The sequence below is a fragment of the Canis aureus genome, chromosome 31 (assembly GCF_053574225.1).
Source record: "Canis aureus isolate CA01 chromosome 31, VMU_Caureus_v.1.0, whole genome shotgun sequence".
Lineage (NCBI taxonomy): Eukaryota > Metazoa > Chordata > Mammalia > Carnivora > Canidae > Canis > Canis aureus.
In genome coordinates, this window is record NC_135641.1 from 27,357,869 (window position 1) to 27,373,131 (window position 15,263).

A 15,263-nucleotide genomic window follows, 5' to 3' on the forward strand; every position below is an offset into this window, starting at 1 on the left:
CACATTACTATAATATATAGTCAATTATTGTAATTGATTTTGTTGCATGGCTTATAGAAATAATTTTAATGATTTTATAATCATACTATAGGTAGTCTTTGCTTGATGCTACATTAACTGAAACTTGTGAATATCAGTATGGTGTCATTGTCCTCCATTACCATGGAACAGTGCAAAACAAGAATTACCTTTTATAACTCATTGTGTTTGTATAGTGATTTACAGTTCACAGTCTTTTCTTTGTTTTTTTGTTTGTTTATTTTTGGTTAATTCAGTTGTTGTAAGAGTCAATTCCAGCAGACCCAGAATTGGCCTGAGCTGTGTTAGTGAAGTACTTGTATAACACTGAATTGTGATCAAGGCATGGAATATATGAATTAATACCATCATTTTATAACCAGATGTCCAAGAAGTTTAAGGATGGTTTGTACCAGTTTATCAGCATTGTTTAATCAGTAACAGTAGGTTAATAATTTTTGCCTGTTCTTGTTGAAATCCCCAGAGAGTCACCACTGGGTTTGGTTACATATCAAGAATATGCTGATGTGGTCAACAGAATATAAATCAAGACTCATCACAGATTCCATGGCTCCAAGGTGTACTGTGCATACATTAGTAGTACCTGAATCAAGAGACAAAACATCCACATAGCCCTTATACACAATCTAAGCACTCACTTGGACCTTCAGGACCTCTTGCTGGTGAGGTCTTTGGCTCTGGTGCATATTCTTACTTTCATATTTACTGATTGTACTTGGAGCACATTGCAGATTGGTATGCATTGACATTTTGGGTACTATCACCTCCTTTGACAATCAGTCCTAGCTACCATCATTAGTATATTTTCATGTAATATATTCAGTAATCTATGTGTACAATATTATGAATTTTATTATCTCTAAAAACTTGAATAAGTAACACTATAGTGAAGATATAGATCCATTTCTTATCCTAAAATGTTTCTTTGTTCCCTATTGCACCCAATCCCCACTCTAGCCAATGGGGCTTAAAAGGTCCAAGTTCACTTTTCTGCTTTAGCAAGGCAAAACAGAACATGGTTCCCAAATCATGTACCTGTGTGTTCTGGGACACTGCTGCCCATTCACAGGGGCATATAGATTCATTTTACATATTTGAGGGAAATGTAGATACCACATGAATTACAATTGTTAAATTGTTTGGCTCTAACTACTTCAATAGGTGGGGGTTCTAGATATTTCTTTGTCTAGGGCATTATGAAGAAGTCACAAACACATCAATAAGTTCTGTGAACAAAAAATGTTTGAGAACCTTTGATATGTCTCACTATGAAGAGGAAGACAGTTGTTACTGATACCTGAATGGTGGCGTCAGTAGATCAGTCACAATTATATTAGAAGAAAATGACAACAACAATAAGTAGCAATGGCTATAATAGAAGATTTTTTTTTCAAGGATCAAGAATTTCAGAAGAAAGGATTCATCACTGAAACAGCTGCTCAAGTTATCATCAGGGATCTAGACTGTCCTGATCCACCATCAGTAGTCTATGGCCTTCATTTCATGATCACAGTATGGTTGTGACATTCCCAGCATCACACCTACTATCTAGGGAAAAAAAAGGCAGAAAAGCTGAGAGGTGGACTGACACAAACATCCTAACAATTTTGTATGAATTTAAAACATAAAACAAAAAATTATAAAAACACCTTTCTTAGAAACTAGTCCAGAAACAACTTCTTGCGTCTTTGTCCAAGAGTGTTACATGGTCATGCTTAACTTCAAAGAAGCAAAGGAAATGGATTTTTTTTATTTTATAGATTTTAAAATAGAGGAAAACAATTGAAAAGGGGACCATGAATGAATGGCTTTTGAGTGCAAATCAACAGGAAATTTCAAAATCTTAGTGTTTTAAAATATTATTCCACTAAATGCTATAAGAACCTATTTGCCTCTAAATCTGCTAAGAGTCTATAAGTTAGCTGCTTTGGTGCAGTAAAGGAAGAAGCTACAAAATGTTATGCTTCTTTTGTCGGGTAGAAAACATCTAGATTTAACACTAAAATAAATTTCACCTAGAGTTAGGAGTCTTTATGTTCTGTCTCCCTTTCTGATATTTCCCACACATTTCTTCTCCCTTCCCTTATATTCCCTTTCACTATTATTTATATTCCCCAATTGAATGAGAACATATAATGTTTGTCCTTCTCCGATTGACTTATTTCACTCAGCATAATACCCTCCAGTTCCATCCACGTTGAAGCAAATCGTGGGTATTTGTTGTTTCTAATAGCTGAGGAATATTCCATTGTATACATAGACCACAGCTTCTTTCTCCATTCATCTTTCATTGAACACCGAGGCTCCTTCCACAGTTTGGCTATTGTGGACATTGCTGCTAGAAACATCGGGGTGCAGGTGTCCCGGCGTTTCACTGCATCTGAATCTTTGGGGTAAATCCCCAGCAGTGCAATTGCTGGGTCGTAGGGCAGGTCTATTTTTAACTCTTTGAGGAACCTCCACACAGTTTTCCAGAGTGGCTGCACCAGTTCACATTCCCACCAACAGTGTAAGAGGGTTCCCTTTTCTCCGCATCCTCTCCAACATTTGTGGTTTCCTGCCTTGTTAATTTTCCCCATTCTCACTGGTGTGAGGTGGTATCTCATTGTGGTTTTGATTTGTATTTCCCTGATGGCAAGTGATGCAGAGCATTTTCTCATGTGCATGTTGGCCATGTCTATGTCTTCCTCTGTGAGATTTCTAGGGGTGGTGGAAGGGGAGGAGGGCGGGGGGTGGGGGTGAATGGGTGACAGGCACTGAGAGGGGCACTTGATGGGATGAGCACTGGGTGTAATTCTGTATGTTGGTAAATTGAACACCAATAAAAAATAAATTTATTAAAAAAATAAAATAAATTTCACCTTTATATAAAGGTCTTGTGTCTTGTGATTGTATCTTATATCATCATGTAAAATCATGTTGATTCCTCCTAATAGTGTAGTAAAAACAATATCTTTGGGGGGGTAATTTTTGGAGTACTTACTAGAATGTTGTATGAACAACATCATACTCAATCATGCAGCCTGCCCCATCCTTCCTCTCTATCGTATTGGTCAGACTCCTGATATAGAAGATATTGATGGAAACTTGTCTTAATGAACATTTAATCTACAACTGGAGTTGGCAGTGCTAGCTTTGAGATAACTAATAAATTTAGAAACTACTGATAGTTGTCAGAATTTTGTAGCCAAATTCAATAATTTATAACTAAAATGTTATGAGCACACCAAATTTTATAAATATACTTGCATGTTTAATTCACTCTTTGGACATTAGATGACACCATGAAGGGAATTTAAGGCAGTGCTTATATATTAAGTTTGATGCCCAATATTTTATGGGACATTTATTATTTTGTTAGATAAATATCCTTTTAAAGAATTTGAAATAAACACTATCAAGCGCTCATTGTATGCTAGCAGCCAATAGCTGAATAGATTATATGAAAGGGAAAGTGGTAAATAGGGAAGGTACCCAATAGTTAATGTCATTTTTAACACATCATAATTTTTTAAAACATTTCTAAGGTATTTAACTTCAACCTGGAATTGAAAACAAATTTAGGTATTGAAATGCCAATAATTCTGAAAATCTTCAAGAGATTTTGAAAGTGAACTTTGATTCTAGTGAACTATATAATAATACAGGACTCATCTTCTCTACTCATTTTTTATAGTATTATTGACCAGGATACATACATGAAGTTTCAGTTCATTTTGTGTCTTTCGAATAATTTAAATGCAAGCACTATAATTGAGGCACGTTCTTTTGATCTCCTAAAGCAATGGTTTTGTCCCATATAAGCCTATTTCCGGACTCAGAGATACTTATAGATCTCAACAGTAAATAGGATACCCATTTTACTATTAATGTTGAACCTGGAGACTTGGTGTCCTAGGAAGAAAAAAGATATACAGAAATAAAAAAAATATGTCAAAAGAAAGACATATATAGCTTGACATTTCTGCCCTCATGGGATATGAAAAAAATGGAGACAGAGCTAGATGGAGGAGGTCAAATGTCAGGATCATTGCCTTCCCACACTACTTCCCTTGCAGCTAGATAGGAAGAATTCAAAAGTATATAGAAAAGTATCAGATAATCTAAAACCTGTTGGCCCACAGTAAGAAGAATAATGTGAAGAGATCAGTATTAGGAAGGGAGAGGACAAGTAGATGAACCTAGGGTAGGAACATAGGGGTTCACATAATAGCACCTGCAAGGTTCCTCATGGTCTGGTGAGAGAATAGAAAGTTACTGAAGGGGCCCGTGGGCCAGCAGATGCCAGGTTGGAGAAAGAGTGAGGGAACATAACCTTCCTGTGACTATGTGTTCAGGTGAGAATATCGTCTTCTACAACAGCTCCCTTTGCTAAAGGCATATCTTACATTGAAGGGTATATCAAACTATTGAGATACTGGTCATGATTTTGCTCCATGTGGTTACATTAGGAGCTATAGCCTCAACTACTTACCCAATAAAATGTTGTAACTGAGTCCACTGGAGGCGTGTTCTTTCCTAAAGGTTTAAAATTAACTCTATTCTAGGGAATAGTTTCCACAGAGGATTGCTGGTCTAGTATTGTCAGATTTTCTCATTTGAGCCCACCTAAAATAATTCTAAAAAGTGTTTAAATCAGTAAAAACAAAATTTACTGTAAACATGATAATATTTAGCTATTTAAAACAGCAAACAAATAAAATAAAATAAAACAGCAAACATAATAGTGACTATATAAAACAGCAAATGTAATATCTGGTTAGACTTAAATAAATGGAGAATTAAAATAATAGTATACAATGCAGTTGGGAGAAATAGAAAAAAAGGGCTTGAAGGTCCTGGTTATAAGGCAGAAGTAGTTAAAATAATCTATCAATATTAGACTTCGTTAAGAATGTATGCTGTACTTTCAAAAACTTCAAAACAGGAAGTGTACAAGATGTAATTGACAAAAAAAAGAGATGTAATTGACAAACAAAAATAGAGGAAAAATATTTTTCAATATTTAATCATTTCAGAGAAGGCAAAAAATAGAGGAAATTGGATAAGGTAGCAATAGTGAAACAGTATATATGAATAAAAATTAGAAATAATCCCATTACATACAAAAAGGACCATTGCCCCCTGTAACACACACACACATAGACAGAAGGGAGAGATGTAGTGACATAAGTGGGGACTGAGGACTGTCCATGATGGACAATGCAAGCCTAGTAGGGCCGGACTAAAGAACTACAGAGTCGAATTCTAATCAATGGAATATTTTTTTCTCTTTTCTTTCTTTCTTTTTTATGATTTTATTATTTATTCATTCAGGGAGAAAGAGAGGCAGAGACATAGGCAGAGGGAGAACCAGGCTCTCTGCTGGGGAGCCAGGACCCTGGGATCACGACCTGAGCCAAAGGCTGATGCTCAACCACTGAGCCACTCAAGTGTCCCTAGATTTTTTTTCTAAAAGTAAAAAGGATCCAATGAGTTTATTTGTTTGTTTGTTTAAACAGAAAATAGTTATGATCAGACCTGTGATTTGGAAAGATCAGTCTTGTCAGAGTGTATTGGATGCATTTAAAGGAGCTATTGCAGGCAAGGAAATGACCTACAAAGTCAAGGCAATCGTCAGGATGAGAAAATACCTGTCATTTTGATGTTTTGTGTATATCCTAAAGAGTTGTCTGTGTGTGTAAATAGAAAGGATGATAGCATATATGCAACATTGGCTTTAAATTTAAATGGAAGAATTAAATTTAAATTTAAATGGAAGAATTACAGCTATGATACAGTATAATTACCTCTGAACTTTGAAGACTCCGCGCTCCTGCTTTTTAGCTATGTAGTCTTGGCAAAGTTATTTAAAGTTTAAGTACACGGATATCAATTGTCTCATTTTACCTCATCTTTAAAATGCATGATTACTATGATAATTAAATGAAAGTAATTAAATAGCATTGCATATATTAAAAGCTCTAGTTACAGTGCTTAGTACACATAGAAAATAATTACTGAGTAATAGAGTACTGAGTAACATGCTCAACTCTGAGCCTGTTAGAACAACTTTCATGTGATGTAGAGGCTCACACATCTATGTAGCCTGATACCTTATACTAATCGTGGGCTTTTGCAAGATGTTCTTTCTTTCTCTGCTACCATGGACCTAATCATGTTACTTAACACTTTACACAGTATTGTTCACAAGGTTGATGTCGTTTTCAGAAAACTCTAACCTTCTAATTAACAAGAAATCTAATTTGAGTCAACAATTTGCAGCTATCAGGCTGCATAAATATAAGCAAAGTATTCAGAGCATAAGAGTCCTTTCTATTAGACAGAACACAGAGGACTATAACTTCAGTTCTGAGCCTTACTGTTCTACATTTTCTGCACAGTCTTGAACAAAGAAAATTAGATTTTTAAAAATATTGTTAAATACTCTGATCTAGGATCACTGGGCTGAAATAAGGATACAATTTGATCCTGACATTAGAATTTCCTAATGACTAAAGCTTCCAGACAACAGAATGAGCTGTGTTAGTATTTTTTAAAAAAAGATTTTATTTATTTATTCATGAGAGACACAAGGAGAGAGAGAGAGGCAGAGACATAGGCAGAGGGAGAAGCAGGCTCCATGCAGGGAGCCCGATGTGGCACTCAATCCCGGGACCCTAAGATCACGCCCTGGGCCGAAGGCAGATGCTCAACCGCTGAGCCACCCAGGCATCCCATGCTGTGTTAGTATTTAATGATTTCTCTGCCAATGGACTCTGCTCAGCTATAATCTGGCCTACTCTTGAGGACTGGATCAGAGGAAATATCAACCACTCTAAGGCCACTGATTTTTAGTCCTTTGATCCTCAGCAAAACTCTTCTGCCTCCTCCTCTTTGCAGATATAGATTTGAAAATTTTAAACGGAAAAACAATTTCATGTTGATTAGATTCTAATTATTAGAAATTAGCATAATATTAATGATTATCTTTGTCAAGTACCATTGTAGAAACTTCCACATTTATTTATTTAATACTTATACCAACTCTGAAAGATATTATTTTTATAATTTTACAATTTCTGAGTGACTACAGATGTATTATTGAATGAAAAAAATTATGAAATACAATGTGAAGTGTGTTACAAATTATGGAAACAGTGATTCTCCACACCTCACTTGGTGTTCAAGATACATATACTTACATCACACACATAAAAATGATCAGAATAATATACACCAAAATGATATCATGGTCTTGGCCGGGTTATGGATTATGAAAGCTTCTTAATTTCTTTCTTAGACACTTTAGCTTTTCTAAACTATCTACAAAGATAACCATTACTTTCATATTCAGACATTAATATTTGTATAGCTATTTAGAAAAATACATAACTCAAGATGACATAGAGAATAAGCAGTAGAACCTGGCCATGTTTCCTGATGTAGAAGCAGTTGAGATAAGGGAGTTCACTCTTAATTTTGAGCTGTTCTTTGTCCCGCTTTTTTTCCAGGCAAGTTTCACTGCCATTGATTTGAGGGCAGGAGGAAGAAGAATGGCCCATTCATTTAATGATGACAAATAGCAGCTTTGGTCCTTACCTGAGAGGCTGTGGTAACCTGGACCTGCCTTTTGTGTGTGCCCATGGGTGGCTAGCAGGAATTCAGTGAGGTAGCTGGAATCTGGCTGGGCTTCAACTTGGCGTGTGTCTAACATTGTTTGGGGAGCACTTTGTGCCTGCTGAGGCACACTCCTCTCCCAGGGACTGGACCTAAGAAAACAAAAGCTCCTGGTGCCAACCTACCGGTCTTATCTGTAAATCACTTATTCTTTTTTTCCTGTCTCCTCAAGGATATTTAGACCTTAGCCCAGAGCCCAAGCAGGCACAACTCATCAATTTTTCACAGACAACTTAAGAGACCAATTAGATTTAGCTTCACTAATTGCTGAAACATTGTCAGGTCTGTATTTGAGTATCTTTTTAACCTAATGGTGACTAGTACTATCAAGAATGTGTGTGAGTGTGTGTGTGTGTGTACCTATATTTACAACTATATATCCATGATCATTAATCAAAAATGTAAGTGTATGAGATTAATTTTACTTCTTGTTTTTTGAAATCATAATTCTGACCTTAGCTGTTTTAATCCTTTCTATATCTGTGCATGCCAGGGTGAAAATATTGAAACAGAGAAAAAGAGGAAAATAAGACTTTATTTCTAATGTTCATTTTTAGTGGAGAGGGCCATGAATGATTGTCTTGCTCTAGCTGCACATTTATAGAGGTGAAGATGAAGACTATGGGGTCTTCAGAGAATCCCTCAAGGTCAGAAGCTAGTTCACTGCAGAATTAGACTAAAATCTGAGTCTTCCAACTTTGATTCAGTAGTCTTTTCACCAAGTCTCTCAGGGATAGCTGGAGTAGCATCCAAGAAGCAGTTGGAAAATATAATTTATATCTCTCTCATGATAATAACTACGTGAGGAAAAATGGCTGAGAATGTTAAGAGGGATTATCTTTGTGACATGAGATTGGTGATGATTTTATTATCTGTGATGCTACTTGAATTTTCTAAAATTTCTACTTAAATAGGTGTTACCTTAAAGATATGTATTTTAACATATATATTAGCCACAGTGTTCTGAGTGCTTTGCTAGGCACTCCTCGCATCAGTTTTGTTGTTTAATTCTTACAGCTTATCTTGAGAATAGGTTCTTATAAATGTCTTTTGAGTATAATAGAATTTAAAATTAACAGTGCCCAAAGGTTATTCTAAAAAAAAAAGTAGTAGGTTTCCTCCTAGATTCTTCTTGGGATGCTTGCCTGACTTCAAGCCCAACATTATCCTTAATAACAGTGAGTGATTCCAGATCAGGCTCAAATTTTCATGTTTTCCTAAGAAGCCATTTAACAATCTAAAGAGGAAGGTTTCTATTGTGAGTGAGTTAGTCTGCTCCCAGGTCACTGACCAGGAATATTTACCCCAGCAGGGTCAACAGACAGGCAGCTGAGTCATCACTTTTAAAATCTGTGCAAATAAAGACTTAACATGATCAATTATACCCATACCCATTAAACATTAAACAAAGTCTCCAAAATGAGTAGCTGAAACAGAGGAATTTTGTGCCATGCTTCAAGCCTCCTTTTACTTATTATGATGCCCCCATCCTCCTTGGCTTGCCGTCTGACACAGGGCCCAAGGTTGTAATTTAAACAACAGTAGAAATCCACTATGCTCTGTGGGGCCCTGAGCGTGCTGCCAATGTTAATAACTAACCATGCAGACTGAGTGTCACTCATACTGACCTTTAAAAGTAATTGTCTTCATTTTGTCTAGGATAGGAAGGACCAGGACTCCCTGTGTTTGGCTCTGCTCAAGCTCATGCTTTGCAGTGGGCTCTTCTGTGTCTAGCAATCATGTGCTTTCCTTATTTCCTGTAGGTGAAATTTAGATGCCTCCATTGAATACCTTTTCTAAGTTGAATAAGATTTAAGAACACCTGAAAGAAAGAGGTTTCTTTTCCAGAATTTGCACCTGTGGCATTCAGGATGCTCAAACCTGAATGCATGTGTAAGTTACTAGCTTGTTTCTTGGTCTGCTGCTTGGCTTCTACAGCCTTTAGACTCAGAAACAGAGATGATTACAGAGAATTGAAGAAGAAAGAAGAAAAGAAGAAGAAGAAGAAGAAGAAGAAGAAGAAGAAGAAGAAGAAGAAGAAGAAGAAGAAGAGGAAGGGGAAGGGGAAGGGGAAGGGGAAGGGGAAGGGGAAGGGGAAGGGGAAAGGGAAGGAGAAAAGAAGAACTTCCAGAGACATATGAGATCATTCCCCAAAGTACCACGATCTGTTTCCCCAGCTGGAATCAGTCCAATGATGGTTTGGCCCATTGAGGGTTGAGCCCTGAGTGAAGAAGGCTGCTGCTGAACCTATAAAGGTCTTCTCTGCACCTGATCCCTGAGGACCCTAGCTTTCTTCTAGATCTTGATCAATAAAATTCCAGCTCTGCCCTCAAATAGGTCAAGTATGTCAGGGTTAGCAACCACTGTGATCATCACTGTCTGGAGCCAGAGATTGTAAGAGTTGCTCCTAGTTCAGAATCAAATTCAGGGGTCCTGCAGACTGTGTGGGGGTAGTTTGCAGAGATTAAGAGGAGATGACTCCACCTCTGATAAGCAGCCAAGATCCCCGGTCCTTCATGGAGAAGATTTTATTTATTTATTCATGAGAGACAGAGAGAGAGAGAGAGAGAGGCAGAGACATAGGAAGAGGGAGAAGCAGGCTCCATGCAGGGAGCCCGATGCGAGACTCCATCCCGGCGTCCAAGATCGTGCCCTGAGTTGAAGGCAGACGCTCAACTGCTGAGCCACCCAGGCGCCCCGGGTTGTTTGTTTTGACTTCTGCCATCATGGTTCTGGTTTTGCTGCCTAACAACTAAGAGTTCCATTGCATTCCTGGGCCCAGACCCCTGGCCACTGCCTGCTGACACACTTGGTCATTAACTGGATTATCTCTTCCTTGACTTTCATGATAGCAAACATCTATGTGGGTGGCCAACATTCATTCGCCTGTCTCTAGACTCCATTTTCAGCCTTACTGGCCTTTCTTTATTTCATGTAGCTCAGCTTACCTTTCTCTGCTGCCTCTTTCCCATGGATATCCAAGTACTTCACTGGATATTGCACCACTGACAGAACTTCTGATCCATGTTTGTGCTCTGTGTTTGTAAGCCAAGACGTAAGTATTTGGTCATCAGATGCTATCATTTTATAATGTTAACAGTCAATAATCAAAATCATTTTTGGAGTATATATAAAACGATCTACAAAGCTAGGACAATACCTGGTACTTCTAAAACCAAAACAAAGAAAATACCGTTTGGTAGTTTAATGTATCTGGGTACCTACCTATCCAGCATCTTTGTGGTGTCAGGAGGAACTTTTTGTTGTTTCTACTGTGGTTATCAGTTTTCTCATCTGTAAAAGAAAATACCTAGACTCATTATTCTCTAGAGCCCTAAGCATAAATCCTGCCCAAACCTTCATTTTTAAAAGGACAAAATGTGCATTAACAGGTAATTCTTAAAAACAGTGTGTGCAGTTGTGGCCTAGGGATGAAATGAAGAGCTGTCCCTAGTGCATCCTGTGGGACCTATCTGTATGGACATAGGGTAAAGGCAGAAGATAAAGCTGTACTGACCATGTGTGGACCCTCACATAGGATTTTTGACTACTCTGTGATGAAGCCATCTTTTTCCAGGAGAGGATAGGCTCCTTAACTGAATCGCCACCCATTCTTGTTGAATGTAGCAGTCAAGGGAATGAGAATATTATCCTTGGAGAGATGGATTGTCTGTTTTTCATCAAACCACAAGGAAACTTATGAATAATCTTTATGCTCCATTTTTCTCTATTCCATAAGACATTATAGCTGTGATCTCTGTTTGAAATGGTATCAAAGCTCAGACTGAATTGTGTCCTGAAGCTGTAACCCAATGTCAATAACTAACCATGACTATTAAATATGTCACTTCATGTGTTTATCCTTTAACTAACATTTTTCACATCAATTTCAATCACACTATATTCCCAGAACAGTACCCTAAGACAGTTGGAAGAAATTGAATAAGGAACCAGAGACTCACAAAAAAAAGAAAGCACTTGTTCAAATTCACACAGCTGAAATACAGATTTTTTTGACTCCATGTGAGTGCTTTTTCCTCAGACTCAAGTACATTTTATATTATTCCTGATGTCAGAGTAGGAGTACTATCAACATTCAGTATTTGTTGACCATATATTGCAAATGCATATATTATAACTCATTATGTATTTTGTAATGGCACACACAAAAGCAAAGGCATCACCTTCTCCATAATCCAAGTCATACAGTTACATCTCTAATAAAAGGGATGGTTTTTCCACAGTGGGTTTTGCTTGCTTTTCCTAATATCATTAAGTCAGCAAAAATCTACCCATACCAAGGGCTAAACAAGTCTTTCCACAGGAAACAAGCCTCAATCTTTGTGCAAATCTGCTGTTGGTTCCAAATTACTGCCAGAAGATGGCGCTGTGCATTAGCAAACATCCTGCTTGGGAACTCAAGGGGGAAAAGATGAATGAGAAAAGTACTGTCTGGGGAAAATGTTGAATAGCTAATACAGCAAAGAGGCACAGTCATTACTGTGATATAGAAAAAGGGGCACAAAAATGTAAGTTAACCTTCATATAAGTCATTTGAAACAACTCCTATTTAGCTTTTATCTATTAGAATAGTGCTTGTGTGTCAAGTCAAATAGAAATTCTATTCACCCCATTGGATAGTTGTTCACTAACACCGGACAATGTTTGCAAGCCGTTGACATCAACCTAGCTCTTGAAATGTTAAATAAATGTCCAATTATTTCCTAATATGAGAACTGTGTTCTCTTCCTCTTATTCTTCCCCATTCCTATATTCTGTTCCTCCTTAGAAAACCTGTATTTCTATTATTCAAGAACCAGATCTACCTCAGATTTTTCTTGGAATTACCTCTGACAGCAGTGATAGCTCAAAGGACTCTGTTTTATCTCAGCATTTCTAGCACTTGGTTATTGTTCAATAAATGTTTATTTAATGTTTTAAAATAATTGATCAGTGAACCATGCCATGGCCTAGGGATAGAGTTTTCTATACACATGTTCACTCATATTTTTGAAAAATATATTTATTGAGTACCTGTTAGGATCTTGGTCACAGAGCTGATGATCTACAACAAGAAATAAGAGGCAGTTAACTGATTAATATATGATGTGGTAAGTATACGATAGTGGGAAGATTGGGTTGGGAGATGGTTTTAGAAGTTAAGAGAAACTTCTCAAAAAAGATGAAGTCTCATTTTGTATCTGAATGATGAGTAAAGAATTGCTATTTCTTAGGAATGTTCCAGGACAAGAAAACCACATTTGAAAAAGGCCAGATAATATAGTATATATGAGTGATTGGATATATTAGTAACTTAGAAAAAAGTTCATTTTGCCTGGAAAATAGTGCAATGGAGAATGTTAAAAGATAAGGTTGGAAATTTAGGATCTGGTAGGTCTTTTGTTTTTGTTTGAGAAAAAGAAAATCATTATAAAAATTCACGCATGAGAGTGATATAATCAAATGTGTGTTTCCCAGTCATACTGGCTGAAGTATGGAAACTAAACTGTGTTTGTGTAGGTGTGCTAGGTGGTAGAAAGAAGCATGATGCCATACTGGAAGAGAGACCAGTTAGGGAGCTGTTGTGAAACTTCATGTGAAATGCTGTAGCTGCTGCCAGGATCATGGGGAGACAGGGATAAAGGGCTGGGCCAACAAGAAAGCTTTTTGGGGGATCCCTGGGTGGCGCAGTGGTTTAGCGCCTGCCTTTGGCCCAGGGCGCGATCCTGGAGACCCGGGATCGAATCCCACGTCAGGCTCCCGGTGCATGGAGCCTGCTTCTCCCTCTGCCTGTGTCTCTGCCTCTCTCTCTCTCTCTCTGTGACTATCATAAATAAATAAAAATTAAAAAAAAAAAAAAAAAAAAGAAAGCTTTTTGGGGGGAGGGGGTGCCAACCTAAAGAGGCAAATAAAGTATCACCAGGGTAACAAAACATTTTTGGAAATTTGAGAAAATATAGAAATTTATAATTATCAAAGCCTCTCTCTGGGAGAAAGTAGTATGTTTTAGGTAAAATTAGGACGATGATAGAGATCCTAAAGCAGCAAATTCAAGTGACTATGGATGAAAGACAATATGCCATTTTAGGTGGCAAATCTTGTTATCTGCTAAGATTTTGTTTTGCTGACCTGTATGTGAGTTTGTAGTCAGAGATGATAGTTTAAGAAAACAAAAGAAAGGCAAAGCTCTAGCTCCAGTGGTCCTATTTCTCTACTCTCCACTTTTCCACATAATTATTGAACAAATATATGAAGAATATCTGTCTGGATGTACAACAAATAATTAGCCTCCATCAAGAGTCCCTCAATGCTCCACTGAGACTTATTAGTGGTAGAAAGATTAAAGAGAAGTAGATGGCATCAAAGTATCTTTACAGGGTAAAAAAATCATAGTTCCCTGTAATTATTTGGATGTAAGGATAAGAGAGATAAAAGAGTCAATTATGATAATGTCCAGGATTTAGTCCTGGGAAACTGGATGATTCCATTCTGTATGATGAGAAAGAAAAAAGGGTGAGTTTTAGGTGGAATGGGGAGATAGTAGAAGAATTCAGTTTTGCATTTTTAATATCTGAAGTATTTGTGACACTCAAGTAGACAGATTAAGTAAACAAGTAAGTATGAAGCTTAAGAAAGGGATGTGGTTTAAAGATATGTGTTTGGGATATGCCTGGGGGGTTCAGTGGTTGACCACCTGCCTTTGGCTCAGGTCCTGATCCCGGGGTCCTGGGATCGAGTCTCACATTAGGCTCCCTGCAGGGAGTCTGCTTCTCCCTCTGCCTGTGTCCCTGCCTCTCTGTGTTTCTCATGAATAAATACATGAAATCTTTATATATATATATATGTTTGATAAATAAAAACATGGAAGTGGATTATATCACAAGTGAGAATATGTAGAATGACATATACTAAAGGATATGTGGATGAGGATATAGAGGAATATAATTATTAATATTGATTTAAGAGTTATATTGTTTTAAACTTAAGATACAGACATATCACATTTGTGAGTATGTGTGTAGAAAGATATAGGTTTTTTTTTAATAAAATAATTTTTTATTGGTGTTCAATTTACCAACATACAGAATAACACCCAGTGCTCATCCCGTCAAGTGTCTCCCTCAGTGCCCGTCACCGACTCACCCCCACCCCCCGCCCTCCTCCCCTTCCACCACCCCTAGTTCGTTTCCCAGAGTTAGGAGTCTTTATGTTCTGTCTCCCTTTCTGAGATTTCCCACACATTTCTTCTCCCTTCCCTTATATTCCCTTTCACTATTATTTATATTCCCCAAATGAATGAGAACACACACTGTTTGTCCTTCTCCGACTGACTTACTTCACTCAGCATAATACCCTCCAGTTCCATCCACGTTGAAGCAAATGGTGGGTATTTGTCGTTTCTTATGGCTGAGGAATATTCCATTGTATACATAAACCACATCTTCTTTACCCATTCATCTTTCGATGGACACCGAGGCTCCTTCCACAGTTTGGCTATTGTGGACATTGCTGCTAGAAACATCGGGGTGCAGGTGTTCCGGCGTTTCATTGCATCTGAATCTTTG

At 37.5% G+C, this 15,263-nt stretch overlaps 1 long non-coding RNA gene across 1 annotated transcript in view; it reads left to right on the forward strand.

Annotated features, from left to right (window-relative positions):
- The window catches only part of LOC144302232 (uncharacterized), a 43,434-nt gene that overhangs the window by 2,073 nt on the left and 26,098 nt on the right, over window positions 1–15,263 (forward strand). The gene's annotated exons all lie outside the window — the stretch shown is intronic.